Genomic DNA, 20,307 nt, shown 5'->3' with positions numbered 1-20,307 from the left:
CTCTGGGATTTGTTGTCCACAGTTGTAGCCAGAAGTAAGTTTAAGCAGGGGAAGGGGTGTTTAACCCCCCTCCATGGACCCTGACCCCAGCAGGGTTTGCCTGGGTGGGGAAAGTCCCACCCCTCTTGCAGACTGAGCTGCATCCCTAGCCAGACTTGCCCCTCCCCACCTCCACCACCCCTTTGTCAGCCAGACCTCACTGCTCCAACTAGTGAGCAGATGAGTGGGGCCAGCCCTACTCTCTGGAGCAGATGGTACAGCCCATCTCAGGGTGGCAAAACACTGAGGAGTGCAATTTAAACTTGAACCAGGAAGGGGTCTGGGAGAGAAGTTTCATAAACTGGTTTGACTCAAATTAGTTAACTCTGATACTATATTCAACTAGGTTTATCTTAAACCAGTTTCAGCCATTTTGAAACTGGTTTATGTGCTCTGAGCTTCTGTTCTGTTACAGGTTCAAACCAGTTTCTGATCACTTAAGCTAGTTTATGTGTAATGTCTGTCCCTAGCCCAGGTGCTCCCTTAGCCAAGGCCCACTATTCCAGACCTGGTTTTTGGGCTCCAGCCTCTTATCTTGCTCTCCTGCCTTTAATCTCTGTCTTGCTCAGGGTCTGGGCCCTCTGGCTCCCTGTGGGCTCTCTCTGAACTTTCTCAGGCTCCAGACCCTCCAGCTCCAGGCTGTGCCCCTCTCTAGGGTTAGTTAGTTAGTTCTCTCCAGAACTGTCTCTGCCCTTTCCAGTTAACTCTGGGATCCCTGGTCCCTGTCTGTGCCTTGAGCCTTATTTCTGTCAGGGCTCAAAGCAGTCACATGCCCTTCAGGCACTAATGGGACCATCAGACCACCCCTTCCTTGTCCCACACTAACCACTGGTTAAAATTCAAATCCAAATTTAAGCTTTGTGGCAGCAATTCAAACACCCAGCCCACCAGCTGCATAGCAACCTTCTTCCAGGCCCTGAATCAGGTCCCTCAGATTGCTTTTCTAAAGCTCCCCAAAACAGTCATCAGTAGCAGCCATCTCACAGCAATGCTCCCTCACTCTATTGTTTTCTAGGGTTAACTACCTGTTCTGGCTTTGGCTCTGACTTATATACTTCTAAAGGCCTGCCCCCCTCAGGTCATGTGACTCCCCTGTCAGCTGAATTGGCCACAGGGCTGTTCCTTAACTCCTGCTCTGCTGGTTGCCTGTCACTTTGGGTGCCTATATACATGCATTGAAGCTGCTCCAACATGCTGTAAGGTTGATGTCATATATCTTGACTTCAAAAAAGCTTTTGATCTGGTATCCCATGATCACCTCTTGGCCAAACTGTCCAGTTGTGGCTTTGGCTCCACCACGATCCGCTGGCTGGGAGATTGGCTTCGTGGTCGGACCCAGAGGGTTGTGATTGATGGCTGTCACTCATCGTGGTGCCCTGTGACCAGTGGGGTCCCTCAAGGCTCTGTCCTGGGACCCATCCTGTTCAACATCTTCATTAACGATGTGGACATTGGAGTCAGGAGTGGACTGGCCAAGTTTCCCGATGACACCAAACTTTGGGGCAAAGCATCCATGCCAGAATATAGGCGGGTGATCCAGGCTGACCTGGACAAGCTCAGCAAATGGGCAGACGAAAACCTCATGGTGTTTAACACCGAAAAATGCAAGGTTCTCCACCTTGGGAGGAAAAACCTGCAGCACCCTTATAGGTTCGGCAGTGCTACGTTGGTTAGCACTACAGAAGAAAAAGACTTGTGGGTCATCATTGACCACAAGATGAACATGAGCCTCCAATGCGATGCTGCGGCTAGTAAAGCGACCAAAATGCTGGCGTGCATCCATAGATGCTTCTCGAGCAAATCCCGGGACGTCGTTCTCCCCTTGTACTCGGCCTTAGTGAGGCCGCAGCTGGAGTACTGCGTCCAGTTTTGGGCTCCACAATTCAAAAAGGATGTGGAGAAGCTTGAGAGAGTCCAGAGGAGAGCCACGCGCATGATCAGAGATCAGGAAAACAGAACTTACGATGACAGGCTGAGAGCCATGGGACTCTTTAGCCTGGAAAAGCGCAGGCTCAGGGGTGATCTGATGGCCACCTACAAGTTTATCAGGGGTGACCACCAGGATGTGGGGGAACATCTGTTCACCAGAGTGCCCCATGGGATGACGAGGTCGAACGGTCACAAACTCCTGCAAAACCGTTTCAGGCTGGACATAAGGAAGAATTTCTTTACTGTCCGAGCCCCCAAGGTCTGGAACAGTCTGCCAACGGAGGTGGTTCAAGCGCCTACATTGAACACCTTCAAGAGTAAATTGGATGCTTATCTTGCTGGGATCCTATGACCCCAGCTGACTTCCTGCCCTTTGGGCAGGGGGCTGGACTCGATGATCTCCCGAGGTCCCTTCCAGCCCTAATGTCTATGAAATCTATGAAATCTATGAAAGCTTCAGTTCCTGATTCAATTTGGCAGAGATTCAGCCCAATTTGGTGGCCAAACCTCTGAATAGAATCAGAGGACCCTTTAATCTCTCCAAATCAAATCAGAACCCTCCAAATCGATTCAGAGATATTCAGAAAGACTCAGAGATTTGGACGTAGATACCCGTTCAAATGTTTTTTCTACATACCTCTAGGTAGCAGGGGCTCATGAGTACTATGATACTGGGGTGCATAAGGGTCCCACAGGAGTGTGGGGGGACTCCCCAGAGCACTCAGCAGCAGACCAGGAAGTGGACCAGAAACACTTCCAGTCCACTTCTGGGTCTGCCGGGAAACACACTGGGGCCCCCCCCATGCTCCCCCAGCTCGGTGACCGGTGCCTCCTGGGTCTGGGAGGGGGCACTTGGGGTCCCCCTGTGGCTGATCACTGGGCCAAGAGTCATAGGGTTGCGGGGCCCAGCGCACTGCCCGACAGACCTAGAAGTGGACTGGAAGTACTTCTGGTCCACTTCCAGGTTCACCACTGAGCAGGTGGAGGACACTCAATCGAATCTTCATGTGCCCCAGCATTTCAGTGATCATGAGCCACGCCTGCTACCTCAAGGTATATAGACATTTTTTTTAAAGCTGTGTCTATGTTTGAATCCTGATTGTCTGAATCAGCGTTGAATCTTCAGATTCAGATCTGGCCGAATCAAATCAGGAATGGTGATCCAAATTAATTCATAGAATCACTGTCCCTGATTTGTACTGAATCCAAATCCAAATCAAATAGGACCCACTTCACACACCCCTAATAACATCCTTTGTTACAAAACCCCTTGCACTTAAAGGACCTGTTCCACTTTCCAGTAGCAGGTTAAGAGTTTCCTGTTACAGACAGGAAGGAAGGACTTTGACTTTTTAACTACTTTATTCCGGGGCTCAGGGTGCAAAATTTTGGCACCTCCAGAATCCAGGTCCACTATACAAAGCAAAGACAAACAAATTACCATCAAACCAAGAGCACCATGCCATTACATTCATAACATCACACCCTGACAGACACCTTCGCTGTATTACATGTTGTGCCTAACATGCCGTTACGCAGTCAAGACACCGGCCACACGATCATGCAGACCAAAGCCCTCTATAAACAAACAATTCCTACCCTGCTCTATCTAATCATAAACATAACAACACCTTCAACTTCCTATACAAAGAAAAAGGCAAAAAGCAGCCTGGTGAGGGCCCAGGGTGTGGCATGAGCTGGGAATAGCAGTCCAGCACCAAGCCTGAACGGTCGCCCAAACCTGTCATGACGTCAGAGTGTATATTGAAGATAGCCATCCTCCACATAGCACAGTGCTCCCTCAAGGGCTCAGCTTACTTCAAAAGTGGGCACCGCCTGCCAGAGCACAGCATGCTCAAATTCCAGGAAGAGGCACAACTGCACCAGAAGGCCGAAAAGCCACAGGGCATCATCTAAGCCCATCTCAGCAAGCTGGTTGCAGTGGTTCTTGAGGACAGCCATCTTGGCCTAACCCAGGAAAAAGTTGGCCAGGCAGATGGTGCCCTGCTTGGCTGCCCGGTACAGGTAGGAGTACATGTAGTTGGTCTTCAAGAGGCTCCTGCCTATTGCCCACAGCAGCAGCCCAAGGGTAACAAAAAGTAAGGGGACAGTCAAGGAATACATGAATGAGGTTCTCCTCAATGCCTTTGAAGTAGAAGAGGCAGGCCATTGAGGTGGCTGGGTCAAAGTGGGATGCAAATGTGCCAGTGGCTAGGATGCTGTGCATCAACCGCCACAGCAGGTCACCAATCTTCTTGGTGGTTGGTGGCTTATACAATGTGCACCAAGCTGGGTGGGCTGGTGGGGAATCTGGTGGCCCCAGGCACCAGGCCCCCAGTGTATCAGGGCAGCTCACCAGCACCTGGGTGGATGTGAACCACCCAGGCATATAGGCAGCAGGGTGTCACTTTTGGCCCAGTTGATACGGGCTGAGGAGGTGCATTCATAGGCTTGTTGGCAATCTCTCAGGGCCTGCACATCTTCCTGGGTGTTAAGGAAGATGGTCACATTGTCTCCATACACCAACAGCCAGAGCGGAGGGCCAATGGGCAGACCCATGGCCGATGGCAAGGTCACACCACTCAGGCGGTGCTGCAACATGTGCAGCAGTGGTTTGATGGCCAGGGCATAAAGCAGGGGTTGCCAACACCCTGCATGTGTGCTGAGCATGGCACGCAAGGCCATTTTGCTCGGCACAACATGGCCAGCCCTTGCTCTGGGTAGCTGGTGCCAGTGACAGAGCCTGGGCTTCTCCCAGCAGGGCTTGCAGCATCCCAGCTACCTGCTAGAAGAAGCCCAGGCTCCCGGCTGGCAACAGCTATCCAGAGCCGGGGCTGGCTGCAGCCAGGAGGCTCCAAACAGCTGCACTGGGCTCCAGAGCCCTGGCATCAGGTCTGTACCAGCACGCACGCACCCGTACCTTAGAGTGGGTGGTGGGGAGGAGCCTGAGGCAGCGCAGCCCTGGTCTCTCCCCCACTCCTGGCACAGAGGTGATGGCAGATCTCCAGAGCCTGGCACAGCTGTTTGTAGCCACCCTGGGCTCTAGGCAGCTGCAGCAAGCAGAGCACAGGCTGCAAACAACTCTGCTGGGCTCCACAGCTCCAGCATCAGCTCCATGCTGGCAGTGACTGCACGGGTACCTCAGGGAGGGCTGAACTGCCCCACTGTCTGCCCCAAGTTGTGAGTGCAGTCACCACCAATGTGGAGCTGATGCCAGAGCAGTAGAGCCTGGCGCAACTGTTTGCAGCCTGCCCGCTGCTTGCTGCAGCTGCCCAGAGCCCAGGCTGGCTACCAAGAGCTGTGCCAGGCTCTGGAGCCCAGTCACCAGCTCTGTGCTGGCAGCAGGAGAGAGACTGGGTTTGAGCTGCCTCATGCTTCTCCCCACCGCCTGCTCCAAGTAGTGGGTGCACACATCTGGAGCCCAGTGCAGCTGTTTGGAGCCTCCCAGCTGCAGCTGGCCCTGGCTCTGTGTAGCTGCTGCCAGCTGGGAGCCCAGGCTGCTCCCATCATGCAGCTGAGATGCTGCAAGCCCTGCTGGGAGCAGCTTGGGCTCCAGCAGTTACCCAGACCTGGAGTAGCTGCAGACAGCCACAGAGCTTGAGCTGGGGGGCAGGGGCAGCAGGGCTGGGGGGCAGGAGCTTTGCATGGGGGGCAAGGGGCACAAGCATGGCATCCTGCCATGTACTCCCTTCCCTCATCTTGTTTTTCTGGCATGCCAACACTCCAGCACCTTCCAAGGTAGGCAATGTGGTGTTTTTTGGCACTCTGGCCAAAAAATGTTGCCTAACCCTGGCATAGTGCATGCCGAACAGGGGGCAGCCCTGATGGATGCCCGTGCACACAGGGAATAGGATGCAGAGCACACCATTCATCTTGAGCAGGCTGGAGATATCTTGATACAGGACCCAGAGGGCCCTGGTGAAGAGGAGCCCAGGGCCAAAGGCCTCCAGGATCTGGAAGAGGTAGGTGTGGTCCATCCGGTCGGAGGCCTTCTCCTGATTCAGAGAGATGAGGCTGATGTCTAGGCTGAGGAGTTCACTGGCTGTGAGTAGGTTGCACAGAAGGAAAAGGTTGTCTTGGATTGTCCTGCCCAGCACGCAGTAGTTCTACTCAGGCCCAGTGGTGGAGGCCATGATGGTGCGGAGACAGGTCACAAGCACGTTGGCCAGAACCTTGTAGTCCATGTACAGCAGGGAGACTGGCCACTAATTCTTAATGCAGCCAAGGTCTCCCTTCTTGGGCAACAGCATGAACACTGCTTGGTGGAAGCTGATCAGCAGGACCTTGTTGACAAGACTCTCTTGGAAAATGTGCAGGAGGCAGGGTCTGAGGAGAGGTCAGAAGGCCTTCTAGAACTCAGCAGGTAACCCATCAAGGCTTTGCCAGAGGTGAGGCCAGCCTAGGCAGCTGCCAGATCCTCCAGAGATTTCATAGATTTCATAGACATTAGGGCTGGAAGGGACCTCGGAAGATCATCAAGTCCAGCCCCCTGCCTGAAGGGCAGGAAGTCAGCGGGGGTCATAGGAGCCCAGCAAGATAAGCATCCAATTTACTCTTGAAGGTGTTCAATGTAGGTGCTTGAACAATCTCCAATGGCAGGTTTTCCAGACCTTGGGGGCTTGGACAGTAAAGAAATTCTTCCTTATGTCCAGCCTGAAATGATCTTGCAGTAGTTTATAACCGTTCAACCTCATCATTCCTTGGGGTGCTCTGGTGAACAAACATTCCCCCAGATACTGACGGTCACCCTTATAACCTTTTAGGTGGCCATTGTGGAGCCCAAAACTGGATGCAGTACTCCCGCTGCAGCCTCACCAAGGCCAAGTGCAAGGGGAGAATGGCATCCTGGGATTTGCCTGAGAAGCATCTATGGATGCAAGCCAGCATTTTGGTCACTTTACTAGCCACAACATCACATTGCAGGCTCATGTTCATCTTGTGGCAATGATGACCCACAAGTCTCTTTCTTCCATAGTGCTAGCCGTGTAGCAGTGCTGAGCCTATAAGGATGCTGCAGGTTTTTCCTCCCAAGGTGGAGAACCTTGCATTTTTCGATGTTAAGCACCATCAGGTTCTCATCCGCCCGTTTGCTGAGCTTGTCCAGGTCAGCCTGGATCGCCCTCCTGTTTTCTGGTGTGGATACTTTGCCCCAAAGTTTGGTGTCATCAGCGAACCTGGCCAGTCCACTTCTGACTCCAATGTCCACATCATTAATGAAGATGTTGAACAAGACAATTCCTGCTCAAGCTCACTGGCCTCCAGGTACAGAGACATGGCAGGGCTTCATGAAGTTACCGCGTGGCCTTGGAGCAGTACGGCTCAGCTGCAAACAGGTCATGATAGGAGGCAATGGTATGCTCATGTACTTCACCCAGGTCTGTGATTACCTGACCCTTGGGGATCTTGAAGTGATCCAAGACTTTGCTCGCTGCCTGCTGCCCCTCCAGGTTGAAAAAGAAGTGAGTTGGGGAATCAGTTTCTGTCAGCTTTGGCAGCAGGCACGAATCCTTGCTCCATGGGCTGCAATCTCTGCCAAGTCATGCAGGCATTTTCTGCAGAATCGGAGGCTCTCCCGCATCAGTGATGGCAGCCAGCAGGGAGGCCTTGAGCTCTGCCATATCTTCCTCCAACTCTCAGATACAGCAGTGCAGTTCATCTGTGGCCAGCTGGGTGTACTGCTGGCAAAAGTCCCAGATCTGTACCTTGGCCACATCCCACCATGGCTTCCAGAAGGAATAGCTCAGTTTTGTGGCCCCCCGACCCCACCAAAAGTGGGCAAAGCAGTCCTGGAAGTAGGAGTCTTGAAGCAGGCTAACATTGAAGCACCAATAAGGCACCCTCATGCAGGATCTCCCTGGCAGGCTCAGTTCACAGCATGCCAGGCCATGATCTGACAGGCCCAGGAGAATGATGCAGCTGCTGCGCAGGAGTGGCAGATGGTGCCTGGTGACATAAAAGCAATCAAGGCAGGCCACAGTGAGACCACTGGCATTCATCCTGGCCCAGGTATACTGGCATGCATCAGGATGCAGGGCTTGCCAGACATCAGTGAGGCCTGCAGTCTCCAGGGCAGACTCCAGCTTGTGGGTTGAGGGCAGGTGAGGCTCAGGTCCTGTGGGGTCAAATGAGGTGTCAATGGTGCAATTAAAGTCCCCGCCTATGAGCAGAAGGTCATCATCCTCACTGGCATGGTACAGGAGGATGACCAAGGTCTTGAAGAAAATGACCCTCTCCTGGACATCAGTGGGTGTGTAGATGTTGACAAGTAGCAGGTTGTGTTGTGTTAGGGTGACATGGACAGTCAGCAGGCGGCCGGGGATGATCTCCCATGCCACTGCCATATCATGCTGTACTTGTGATAAGAGAGTCACGACCCCAGCGCTAAGGTTGGTGCCATGACTCTGGAACAACCAGCCTCACCAAGCAGCATGCCAAGCCATTTGGTTGACCCCGTTGGAATGTGTCTCCTGGAGGAAGGGGATGGCCAGCTGCTTCTGGTGCAGGAGCTCCAGAAGGCCCTCCCATTTCACTGGATCGTGACAGCTGTTGACACAGAGCAGAGCAAAAAAGCAGAGACTGGTCAGAGAAGGCCCTACTCTACTGCCCACCCCATGCCCCACTCTTGTCTCACCCACTGTGTGAACTTCTCCAGATGGTAAGCCATCTGCTAAGTGCCTAGATCCTGTTGCATAAGTTTGGCCACAGCTCTGGCAGCCTTGACAAAAATTTTAGGATCTGTGCAACACTGAGTGATGCACCCTGCTACATTCTTCTGTCCTTTGGTCTGCTTCAAAAAGGCCAGGAGACCCCCATAATTGGTACCAACCCAGGGTGGGGTCTGCCAACATGGGCTGAACATTTCTGACAGAAGCATAGTGAGGCTGCATTTGTGAGGGGGAGCTCACCCACAAATGCAGTGTCTACATCCTCAATGTCTAGATACATCAGCCTCCTCTCATAGTCCAGGTCAAGGACTGGCTCTAAAGAGCAATCTCCACCTTCTGGGGGGGAGAGAGGTCATCCTGCTCTTGAGGTCTCTTGCAACAGTTAAAAAGCTGGATATCCATCTTATTAGCTCCCTCATCCAATTCAGTAGTCTGGGACATAACCAAGAGATCAGCAGACTCTTCTCCCGCCCCCTGGGTCGGGCCTCCAGAAGACAGACATTGTGCATAACTTTTACTGCCACCTGACTCCAGAGGCTGGGAGACAAGTGAGGGTTTGATGACTCCCACCTTCACCTCCCCTGCCTCCAAGTCATCCCCATCCACGGTAAACAGGGTCACCGGCATGACAGCTGAAGCAGGGTCAGGCTTTCCAGCAGGGGCCCCCCAGTGCTAGTTGAGGAGGGTCCCAAAGGGGATGGAGTGTCCTGAGAGACTCCCTTTACCTTCCTCTCTTTGTTCTTCTTCTTCCTAGTAGCAGGTGGCCCACCCTTCATAGGGGATAAGCTGGACTGCTCCCAGCCCACCTCCCCAAGGCCAGCAACCTCAGACAAGGCTGCAGTGGAGGGTGGCTGGGAGGAGGCCTGAGCCCCATCGTCTGTTAGGGCCTTAGTGCCACAGTCACCGGCCACCCCAGCCACGGCAGTCAGGGAAGGCAGGGGGCAAGTGGAGGCATCAGCCCCTCCACCTGGTGGGGCCTCTGCACCGGAGGGTGGGCACCATAGGTGGAATGGGTGGGGGAGATGGCTGGAAAGTAGTCCCAGCCCCTCTGCTGGATGGTGCTGTCATGCCAGAGACCCCAGTCCCCTTGGATGCAATGGGGTGAAAAGAGGTCGGGAAGAGCTCCCAGCCTCACTTGGTCCAACAAGTGGATGCACCATCTATTAGAGCTGCTGTAGTCGCCGATGTTCTGGCTACTTTCCCCCATGGGCACTGGGCTGCTAGGTGGTAAGAGCTACAACACTGGAAACACATGGTTTCCCCCAAGGAAAACTAAATCACAAACTTCTGCCCATTAACATGAGGCTCTAGGAGCAAGGCAGAGCCTTGAGGAGCATGAAAATCTGCCTTTGAAAAGACAGGGCAGGCTTCAGCTTCGGTTCCTTGCTTCTGATTGTCAGTCGGCAAAAGGGACTCGTAGAAACCCCATAGGGCTTCAGTTCCTTGGCCAGCTCCCAGCCGCATGTGCTGGCTCATTGGAAATCACCACTCTCACTGCCTGGGTGTCTAGAGGCATGACAAGATAGTGTACACCTGCGATGTCCAGGCCCTCTGCGCACACCCTGTTGACCAGGGTGGAAGTGCTCAGGTAAATCACTGGGACTCTGTTAAGATGACCTGCTATTTTCTGCTGTGCCAGGAAACTTGCTAGGGTACCTATGCAAACCTCAACCCAGACATAGGGAGGGGTGTGAACCCTCAAGCTATGGGTAAGGTGGAGGTCTTGAGAGGCATCTTCATGCCAGCTGCTGGATGTAGGAGCAGCCATTCCTGCTAGGATAGGATTAATTTCAAAAGCTAAAAGCTAAGAGAATGAAAAAAAATGTGTATATTAACTACAGAGATAAGTGTCTGGAAATGTGGCCATAAAAAACTAAATGGGAGGGGGAAGGGGTGGAATGAAAATAGTCAGGGGGTGGTTATGAGGGTTAGGAAAAAAACAGAAACAGAAAAAAAGAAAACAAAGGTGGGGCAGAGGAATTAAGAACACCCCTCCAAAGGCAAGATATTGAAAAAGATAACTCCCTGCAACAAACAAGCAAAAAAGAGAGAACAAAAGAAATAGTAAAGAAAAAAGCTGTGAAGTAGCAACTTGCAGACAAAGAAACCAGAAGTGAAGGGGAAGAGGACAGAGAACAGAAAAAAAGAAGAAAACACACTGCGAAAATACAAGAAAAGAATCAGAAAGGAAGATAAACAGAAGCAAGAGACCATTAGACAGGGGGGAGTCAGAAAAGAAAAGAGATAGGAAGTCGGGGAGTCTTACGCTCAGGATTGCCCCATGCAGCTCCAAGTAAGCCTGGTCCAAAGCATCCAAAACAAAAGGAAGGAAGGAAGGAATTATTCAATCTACTTTACCCTGCCTTCTACCTGGCTTCAGACTTAACACAGCTAACTACCTCTCTCTATTCAAATACCTCCTATTTTATTCCCTGAACTCCCCTCCTCTCCACAGCCAATGCAACTGAAGCTTTAGAAACTCATGAAACTTCTTTGCCCAATATTCCTCACCACTGTATTCTTCCCATTGGCCATGTAAATTAATAAAGCAGTACCATACAGCAATCAGAACACAGATCACGTGAACCTAGAGCTTCTGGACAATAGCTTAACTGAATGACAGACCCAGTAACTATAGTGTAAAAAGACATAGTGTGCAGAAAAAAAGAAGAACCTCTGCTCAGAAGAAGAGGAGAAATGAATAGAAGGGTAAGATAAAGGTTAAAAGCAGAAGTTTTAATCCATAAAGAACTAAGATGTTTAGATCTTCCCAAATAAACAAACATACATATTTAAATCTTGTGCATCTCCACATTAGCTACCAACATATAAACAACTATTTTTAAAAAATGTAAATTAACAAAAAGCAGAGGCTGAATAGTAGGGTTTGGAGTATTTGTGATGATGAAAGAATTATACAGAAGGCAAGGATTTTGTGTGATATTTTTATTGGGGAAAGGCACTTACACCTGAAAGCTGGTTCAGTAGTTCTCCCAATTATACAGTTGGCCCAATAAGAGAGACTACTTCTGGAAACACAGAACTGCAGTGCCAAAACCAATGAAAACTCTTCCTCTGAATATGGTATCATACATGCTGGTCAGCTGAATTCAAACCCAAATTTTTGGCTTAATCATAAGTTAACAAGAGACATGTCTGCAAGAAGACTGGGCAAAACATCCTGATCTACTCATATTTTTTTTCTATTAAAATACCTCAAAGAAGTGGGGATCCTTCTCCAGGTAAGCTTTGGAGCATTTGGTAACTGGCTGTACTTGTGACACCTATTTGCAGTTTTTTCCTTGCTCATCTTCTCTCTCTTTCCTCGCCTGCAAATTTTTGCCTCTTTCCACCATTCACTTTTTCCCTTTTTCTTTTTCAAATGAAAAAAAATTCAGACATCTTTGGTGCCATCTAGTGATATTTTTGTAAATGTTTGTGCTTGAGCAATGTAGGCACATCTACAGTCTTTATTTCCTACTAGTAATTAAAACAGACTATTCCTATATTACAGTCCTCTCTCTTTCTGTAGTTGGTATTAAAATGAATAATTTCTTTAACTTTCTAGGTTCATCATGTTCATGGAATCTATTTTGACTGTCCTGCTTGTTCACATTCACATTGGTTTTCCTCAGTGAAGGGCATTTTTTCCAAAGTAAAATTCACACTACATCTGACATATATTTGCACATGTACTGTTAAAAAGGGAATAAATATTGACTGACTGATCCTGAAATTGCAATGGTAGGATAGTTTGAGAGTATACAACATATTTTAAATTAAATAAAATAGACTTCTGAACTTTCTCCTATGTAAACACCAGTTTATTTGATTGGGTTTTTTTTAACAAAATCAATGAGTTTTTGTATTGTCAAGGGGGGAAATGGAGATTTTAGAACTACCTAAAGCAACACCTGAATATTTGCAACACCTGAAAGCTGGATTGTTTCACTGTATAAGCTGCATTTTGGCAATTATGTCAAGTCTTATCTGTGGCACTGGAAACCTGGCCTTGGGCCTAAGTATACATAGTCAAAAAGCCCAAGGCTGAATTGATTCAATCTTCACAGGTTAGTCTAAGCTGCATAGATTGAACTGATAACCAAGTAAACAGACATTCACTTTTGATTGTAGAAATGCAGCCAAGTGCCTGCCCTGGCCCAGACCAGAAGCTGGGGGAGCCTACAGCACACTTCTCTGCTGGACTGGAGCAGACAGCTTGTACCAAGGCTACCCCATCTACTCAAAAGGCTTAAAATTCTAGCTTTATTGAAATCATAAACCTAACTTAAAGCCAATAACAAGACGTAAGATGTAGAATCGGTAAATGATGCATTAAGTGAAGTGTGGTTTTGAAAGATTTGTTTTCATGATGGAGAAAGAGAGTTAGAGAGACTTGAAATAATATTATTAGTGCTATATAGATACTGGTTGTCTGTGGACCTGAAAGTCCTTTACAAAGGAGTTAAGTATCATACAGGTATTCCAGGTCTGAACAGCTCGATATTCCAGGCTACTTATCTATCTATGGTGACATCTTTTTTTTTAAGCAACTTCTGTTATTTAACTCTTATTTCAGATGATTCATTATGAATCAGTGAATAAGACTGAAGAGAAGTGTTTTTCTTGATTTCAGGATTTTTCTTTTTTAACATTAAAGAAATAGATCCATAGACCAATGATCTATGGAAGATTAATATTGACTTCAGGTCAGGTAGGTAGTGAATTTTTGCACTCATAATGGAAGTAAGGCAAGGTGGCACCTAGAGACTAACTGGTTCAGAGAGGCATGAGATTTCTTAAGCAACAACCTACTTCAAAGATGAACCTACACCTGTGGAAGTAAGCCGTTGCCTACAAAAACTCATGCCTCTCTGAACCAGTTAGACTTAAAAGTTAGGTACAGGTATTACACTTATTATTCCTCAGCCTCCTTCAGTTGGTATTCAAAGGCCTGTGTGATACATGGATTTAGCTGCTCTCTATTCCCTACACTATTAATATACTACCCTATTTGTTAAGTAGGTGAAAATGGTTAATGTCACCTTTGTTTTCCTACCTACCCTCCTTTTCACTTCAAGTTGAAAACACAATGTAAAAATCACACATGCTGATTGAGTTAATGCTGATGAAGTTAAACAGCTGAGGTGGGGCTGGGTGACCAAGATCTTCCAGAAAACTAGATGAGCCCACTTCGTATTTGGATCATAGGACTTATAGTTCAGAGATTACATTACTGCAATCTGGAAATAATTCTTGGCTCAGAGTCAGATCACTGCAACGTGGTGAGAAGTTTTCAGAGGGTGGCATCAAGGCTGAGGCAGGACATTTTGCAGAATGCTACAGCATCAGAGCCAGGAATGATGTAAGAGCAGGAGCTATTGGATTTTTTTAAAGGTTCAAGGTTACATCCCAAATCATCCTGCATTTTAGAAGTCAGGGGGTGCATGTACACATGCAATACATGTGAAGCGATAAAGTCTGGAGCTTATTGCTCAGGAGTTTATTGCTCCCGGGCTTGCCATTTGAATGTGTGCCCATGAGCACAGCATGTTGCGCCAGTCCTCTGCTAGCTAGGTTGCTCCCTTTCCCTCAGCTCAACATGCCATGGGAGGGCTGGCTGGGGCACAAGAGTGCTGCTGGGGGAGGCTAGCTGGAAGGCAAGCCCTGCACTGATGCCCCCTTTTGCTCCAGCCAGCCAGGGCAGCATCTACACGTGTGCTGGCTCTATTGCTGTTTCATCTGACATATATAATATTAAAGTAAAAATAGTGTAATTGTTAAATACACTTGTGCCTTGGCTCCTTCTGTGCTGTTCTTAAGGCACAGTGGTGGCAGAAGCCTGCTGGAAATATTTCTCAGCAAAGAGCTGACTCTTCCTATAATAAAGGTGAATGAACTCTTGTTATACTTGACAAAGAAAAGCCCAGAGGGTCTGTAGTTTGCCTCTCTGGAAATGAACCAGATAGTCACTAAGGGTGTGTCCACACATACAGGCACATGAGTTTGCAGCAGCTCAAATAGGAGCAGCACAAATTTGTGCCAGGGATTTTTGCCTCAGTGCACATGCCTGTGCGGCAAGTTGTGCCACTTAGAGCAAAATGACCCTGCCCAGCTCCTCCTGGATCTGCAGTTAGAGCCTGGGGCCAGAACCTGTGCTGGCCCCAGCCATATAAAATCCTGCCCTGTGCTGGCCTGAGCAGTATCAGAAGCTTCCCTGGTGAACAACTCAGAGCTACTTGGTCTCAGGAGCTTCTGGGGGAGGAGCCTCTGGGAGGAAGTTGGCCATGCCCCTTCCTGTCCCAGGCTGCTGCTGCTGTGGCTGGTTGCTGCAAGCTTGGTCTCAGGAGCTTCTAGGGAGAAGATGGCCAGTTCCTTTCCTGGCTTGGTCTCAGAGCTTTTGGAGTAAGTTGGCTGCACCTCTTCTTGCCTTGGGCAGTTGCTGCTGCAGTTGCTGCCCTGCCCCCCCGCGGGCATCCTCTGCTGCATGCTGTTACCCCCTTCGGGGGGGGGTGCGCTGCACCGCACCCCAGCTTCTGCAACCCCTGTTCCAACCTGCTGCTGAGCCCGCCACCAAGCTGCAGTCAGGGGACAGCCTAGAGAGGGAGCCTGTGCTGCCTGTGGGCACCTCCCCCACCATCACTGCTGGAGCCTAAAGGAAACTTGTCTGCCCCAGCTGCCTTGGCGGCCACCCCCACCTTCACCTCCACTTTCACAAGAAGCACACCCTGAGTGGGTGAACTGGATGGCTCCTACCATCGCTGCTGCCGCTGCCCGCTCTCAGGAAGGAGGGAGATTCCCTGCTCCACCACGTGACACCACACCTGTACTGGATCACTTCCAAATCGACCGACTGCTCCTACCCTTCCTCACAGCTACCTCACTGCATCTGATGCTGATTTGTCTTCCTGCCAACTGCTCTGCTGCTGAGTGACTGGCTGGAGGCCTGAGGGCTTCTGGACAGATCTTCCACAAACAAAGCTTCTCCACTGCTCCAGCTATCTTTTACACCTGCCTCAGTAGCCTTCCCTATGTGTTTTATTTTTTTTGCCCCTGTATGGTAAGTACTGTGGTTCATTCCCCCTGAGCTGGTGTTTGTTGTGTGGCTGAGTAAGCCAGCTCAAGTTTCCCCACCCCTTATGTGTGTGTCTTGGGGGGGCGGGGTTCCCCCTCTCCTCCCCCCTTCTCAAAGCATAGCCCTCCTAGGTGTTTTTTTTCCTGTGGGGCTGTGACTCAGTGAGCTTCAACCCCCTTCCTCCCTATCCCCCTTCTGTCCCACAATGCCAGCCTACCCCTACTAGATTCACCAGCCCTGCGGGAAACTTTATTTTTCTTTATTGTCTTCCTTTCCCTCATGTGAAACAATGACAGGGCAGGAAGATGCCCCCATAGAGCTTCCCACAGTCCCCACTCTGGCGGTGGATTCCAGCCAAGCCCCCCAACACCCCTGCAACCTCCACCCTGGAGGCAGAGTCCAACCAAACTCCTACAGGGGTGGAGAAGCCTTCCACCTCCACTGCAGGGACAGATGGGATTCTGGTAGGGAGCCAACATGGCCTGGGGGTCACCCCTGGCCAGGCTTCTCCCCAAAGGGGTTCCCAAGCCCCCTCTCCCATCATCAGAGGGCAGGGGCAGTGGGAAGGGCTCCTCTTCAGCATCCTCCATAGCTGGGGGTGGGAAGGGCAATGGCCCTGCTCTGAAGATTAGACCACCAGCATCTGAGGAGACCAGGTGCACTACACCAGTCAGCACACCCACTGAGCCTGTCCCTGGCCCTAACATGGGCACCTGGTGGGGGAGCAAACTGCAGCTATGCATAGGCAGCTGTGGGGATACCCAAAGCCAGGGGGCCTGGACCCTCCACTACTAGCCCCTCCATCTCTGGCAGTAGGGCCCCCTTTCTGGCACTTACCCACAGGCATGGGGTGAAGTGCCAACTGCCCAAGTGGGAGAACCTGAACTTTGAGGCCTGGGTGCAGGCCCTGGCTTGGGTAGTGGGGTCCCTGAAATCATGGTGGCCTCCTACTTTCATGGCAAAGGGGTGTCTGTTTTTGCCTCGGAGGCCACTGCACAAAAGGCAGTGGAGAGGGGGCTCATGGTGGAGGGCAACTACACCTCCCTCAAGCCTCTAGAAGAGCTGGGGGCCGGGGTGATCCTCAGCTCCATCACTCCCTATATCCCCATTTGGGCCCTGCTCCACCAGCTCCAAACCCTGGGGAGAATTATCTCCCCAGTGGTGGCCATCTCACTGGGGTGTCGAGACCCTGGTCTCTGCCATATGCACTCTTTCCCTCGCTAGGTCATGATCCAGCTAGTGGTGGGATAGTGGCTGGAGGCTGAGGGATGCCTGGTAATTCCTTATCAGGGGGCCCTGGTGAGGACTTTCTATACACTGCAGGACCTGTGGTGCCTCCAGTACCATGCCCTGGGGCACTCGCATCATGAGTGCCCCATCTGCCATATACATCTGGTTGGGATGGATCATGTCCGTCAGCATGGACTGCAGGCACAGTGAGATGGCATTCACTACCACCTTGTAGTCTGTACACAGGAGGGACACAGGATGCCAATTCCTTAAGTCATGGAGATTTCCCTTCTTTGGCAGGAGGGTCAGCACAGCCCTCCAGCATGACAGGGGGAGCTCCCCACTTTCCTCAGATTCAGCCCAGACTGATAGTGCAGCCAGTCCTGTTAGCATATGCTGACGATATACTCCTCATAGTCCAGGACTCGGGCGACCTGGCACAGGGAGAGGCCTGTCAGGCATTATACTTGGTGGCCTCCTTTGCCTGGGTCAACTGGATCAAGAGCTTTGGCCTGGTGGTAGGTGACAGGTGGTAGGTGGGTTCACTTCCATTTGTGCTCTGCAGGATCCACTGAGGTGTGGGCTTGCTGCTCTATTTGGGGTCTACCTATTCTCCACAGACCCCTCCCTGCCAGAGAACTGGCACCAGCTGGAGGCAAGGGTGGTGAAGTGGCTCTAGGCATGGGAAGGGCTCTTATGATGTCTCTTCCTGCATGGGAGAGTGCTGGTGCTGAACCAGCTAGTCCTGTCCTTGCTCTGGCATTGCTTACATACCCTGCCTGTTCCCCTTATGGTACTGGTGGGACTGCAGAGACAGGTGCTGGAGTTTTTCTGGCTGGGACAGCACTGGGTCACTGCAGAGGTCCTGAGTCTCCCCTTGCGGGAGGGTGGCCAGGGCCTGGTTTGCCTGCGCAGCCAGGTCTTGGCATTTTACCTTCAGAACCTGCAACGACCGCTGTACGGTGTTGGCAGCCATGCAGCACGGGGCCACCCAGGGTGCACTTTCCCCTACCATTTTGGGAGCCTCTGATATGACTGGCAGCTCAGCCTGTGGGGCTTTTCCCTGCAGGACCTGCAAGGGCTGCCAGATTTCTACCAGGACCTCCTCTGGCTGGTCTCTGCCTCCAGGTCCTCTGCAACAGTCGCCCAGGGTGACAACCTGCTTGTCGAGCCCCGCCTCTGGAACCCCCAGCTGAAGGTGCCAATGGCATAGGCATCCTGGTTGCGACAGAGGTTGATCCTGACTGGTGTCACCTGTATTGGAGACCTCCTGGACTACGATAGGCAGGAGTGGATGGACCCCTCTGTGTTGGCCCGGCACATGGGTATACCCATGACATGTGCAACCTGAGTTTCTGAGTCCCCTTTCCCCCAGCAGCACCCAGCCTGGGAAGAGGAGCAGGTGAGCCAACCGCATTGCTCACAGAGTGGGAGAAGGAGCAGGAAGCTGCCCTAGTTTTCTAGGCTAAATTGTGAGACTGCTTAGGAGATGGGCAAAGCGCTATCTCTCCCCAACTCTCCTGTGAGCCAGTCCTGATGCCGACCTCTAGAGCAGGCAGCCAATCACAGTGGATTTCCCCTACAGGTACTAGAATGTATGGCCTCTCTGTGGCCAGCTCAAGTTTCAGCATTTCATTTCCCAGGACTGACTTCTAAACACTGTCAAGGAAGTCAGAGAAAAAGGTTCCAGGGGTCACAGAACATGGTCAAGGAGAACAGGGGAGTATGGCAGTTGTGTATAAAGGGCAAAGACCCACCTCACAGGCAACAAGGATAATGGCCATGTGTACAACCCCCCCTTGGATAGCTTCCACAAATGCTTGTATAAGGAGGAGACAAGAGGTGTCTAATCCAGAAACAGCTGGGACTACTTAAACTCTGCAAATAGCATCTCTAATCTATCGTTAATGAGCCAGGGAAGAGAGACAACCCTGCATGGAGAGTCAATGTCTGAGCCTGTAGCAAAACCCCCAGTTTTTCTTTTATTTTTTTTCCCTTTAAAATGCATTCCCTCCTCCTCCCCAACCATTTCGGATGTTCCCTATAGATAAGTATAAGTGAGCTAAGATATAGGATAAACTTCAGCATTTTATTTTGGTAGCAAGTTCTATTGGTTTTGTTTTTTCTTCTTTATGTTGTGTAATTATTATGTTTATATTGATTTTTATTGTTCTGTTTTACTGGTACTACACGATTTACGCCTACATATCTAAGTTAGCATAAGTCATGTCAAGTTTCCATTTTGTTTGTCAAGTCTCCATCCTGTCCCCAGGCCTGGTCATGTAACCCTTGACTCACACCTACCCCTCCTATGTAACTTGGTTCCTGGATGAATGAGGGTGCTTGAGAGACAATGGCAGTAAGTCTAAAAATAGTTCCTTCTGAATGACTGAACCATCAACACCAATACCTGGACCAATGACCCAGCCCTTGGAACTACCCTCAGCATTCAAAAAACAAAAGATGAGGCTACCCACCATTATGCCAGGCTGCACATACTCAGTAAGGACACCTGGAGCCCTCTAGTCCAGGACTGACATTGCCTGGACAGGCCTTCCCCATAGGAGATCAGAGGTAGTTTGCCCCGTAAAAATGGGGAGTGAAGACTGACTCCTTGGGACTCCCTCTCCATCTGAACCAGCACCATGCCACATCACCTATCCACCCAGAGGCCCTGCCAGTGACCCCCTCCCCCCACTCTGAACAACACCTACTAGACAAAGACCCCTTTCCAGCCTGGATAGGTGGCTATCACCCCCCACCAAAGGCTTGGACTCTGTCTCTCTTCCCTACCTGGACTCCAGCCCTTCCACTGAGTCTCTTTCTCCTGCTGCCATTGTGAGTACTTATGCATGTGGGAACCAATAACTTCATGGGGCTGTGTGACACGTTGTCTGTTTAATAAACCTGTTATTTGGACCTGTGAGTTGGGTTTTACTTTACTATGGTTTGGCTCTGCTCCTTGCCCCTCTAACTTCTGTCTCATTTCTCCCTCTCCTGCTTCTGGCTGTTTGTTACCTTCAATACCTGTCCTGAGCTCCTCTCTGCCTCCAACCCCCCTGTTTCTTTGCCACTGTCTTATCCCCACTGCCTTTTCCCCTGAGCAATCAGGTTTCTGCCTCAGTTTCTTTCCTGGCTGTCTCCTCCTTGCCACCACTTATCTGCCCCCCGCCCCAATATATCATCTGTCTGCCTCAGTTTCCAGCCCCAAGCTCCCAGGTCTCTGTCTCTCTCTCTTTCCTGGCTGTCTCTTCCTTGCCACCGGCTTCTTTTTTCTCCCTTCCCTGCCATGCACCAATGACCTCAAGTAACCCTGGGGCCACTTGATCTTCAGTAAACCTATGCCTCAGTTCCTCAGCCAGCTTCTCT

The sequence above is a fragment of the Crocodylus siamensis genome, chromosome 6, assembly GCF_052110815.1.
Source record: "Crocodylus siamensis isolate JL-2025a chromosome 6, ASM5211081v1, whole genome shotgun sequence".
Lineage (NCBI taxonomy): Eukaryota > Metazoa > Chordata > Crocodylia > Crocodylidae > Crocodylus > Crocodylus siamensis.
The sequence above is the reverse complement of the archived record's forward strand: the minus strand, read 5'-3'. Positions refer to the sequence as shown.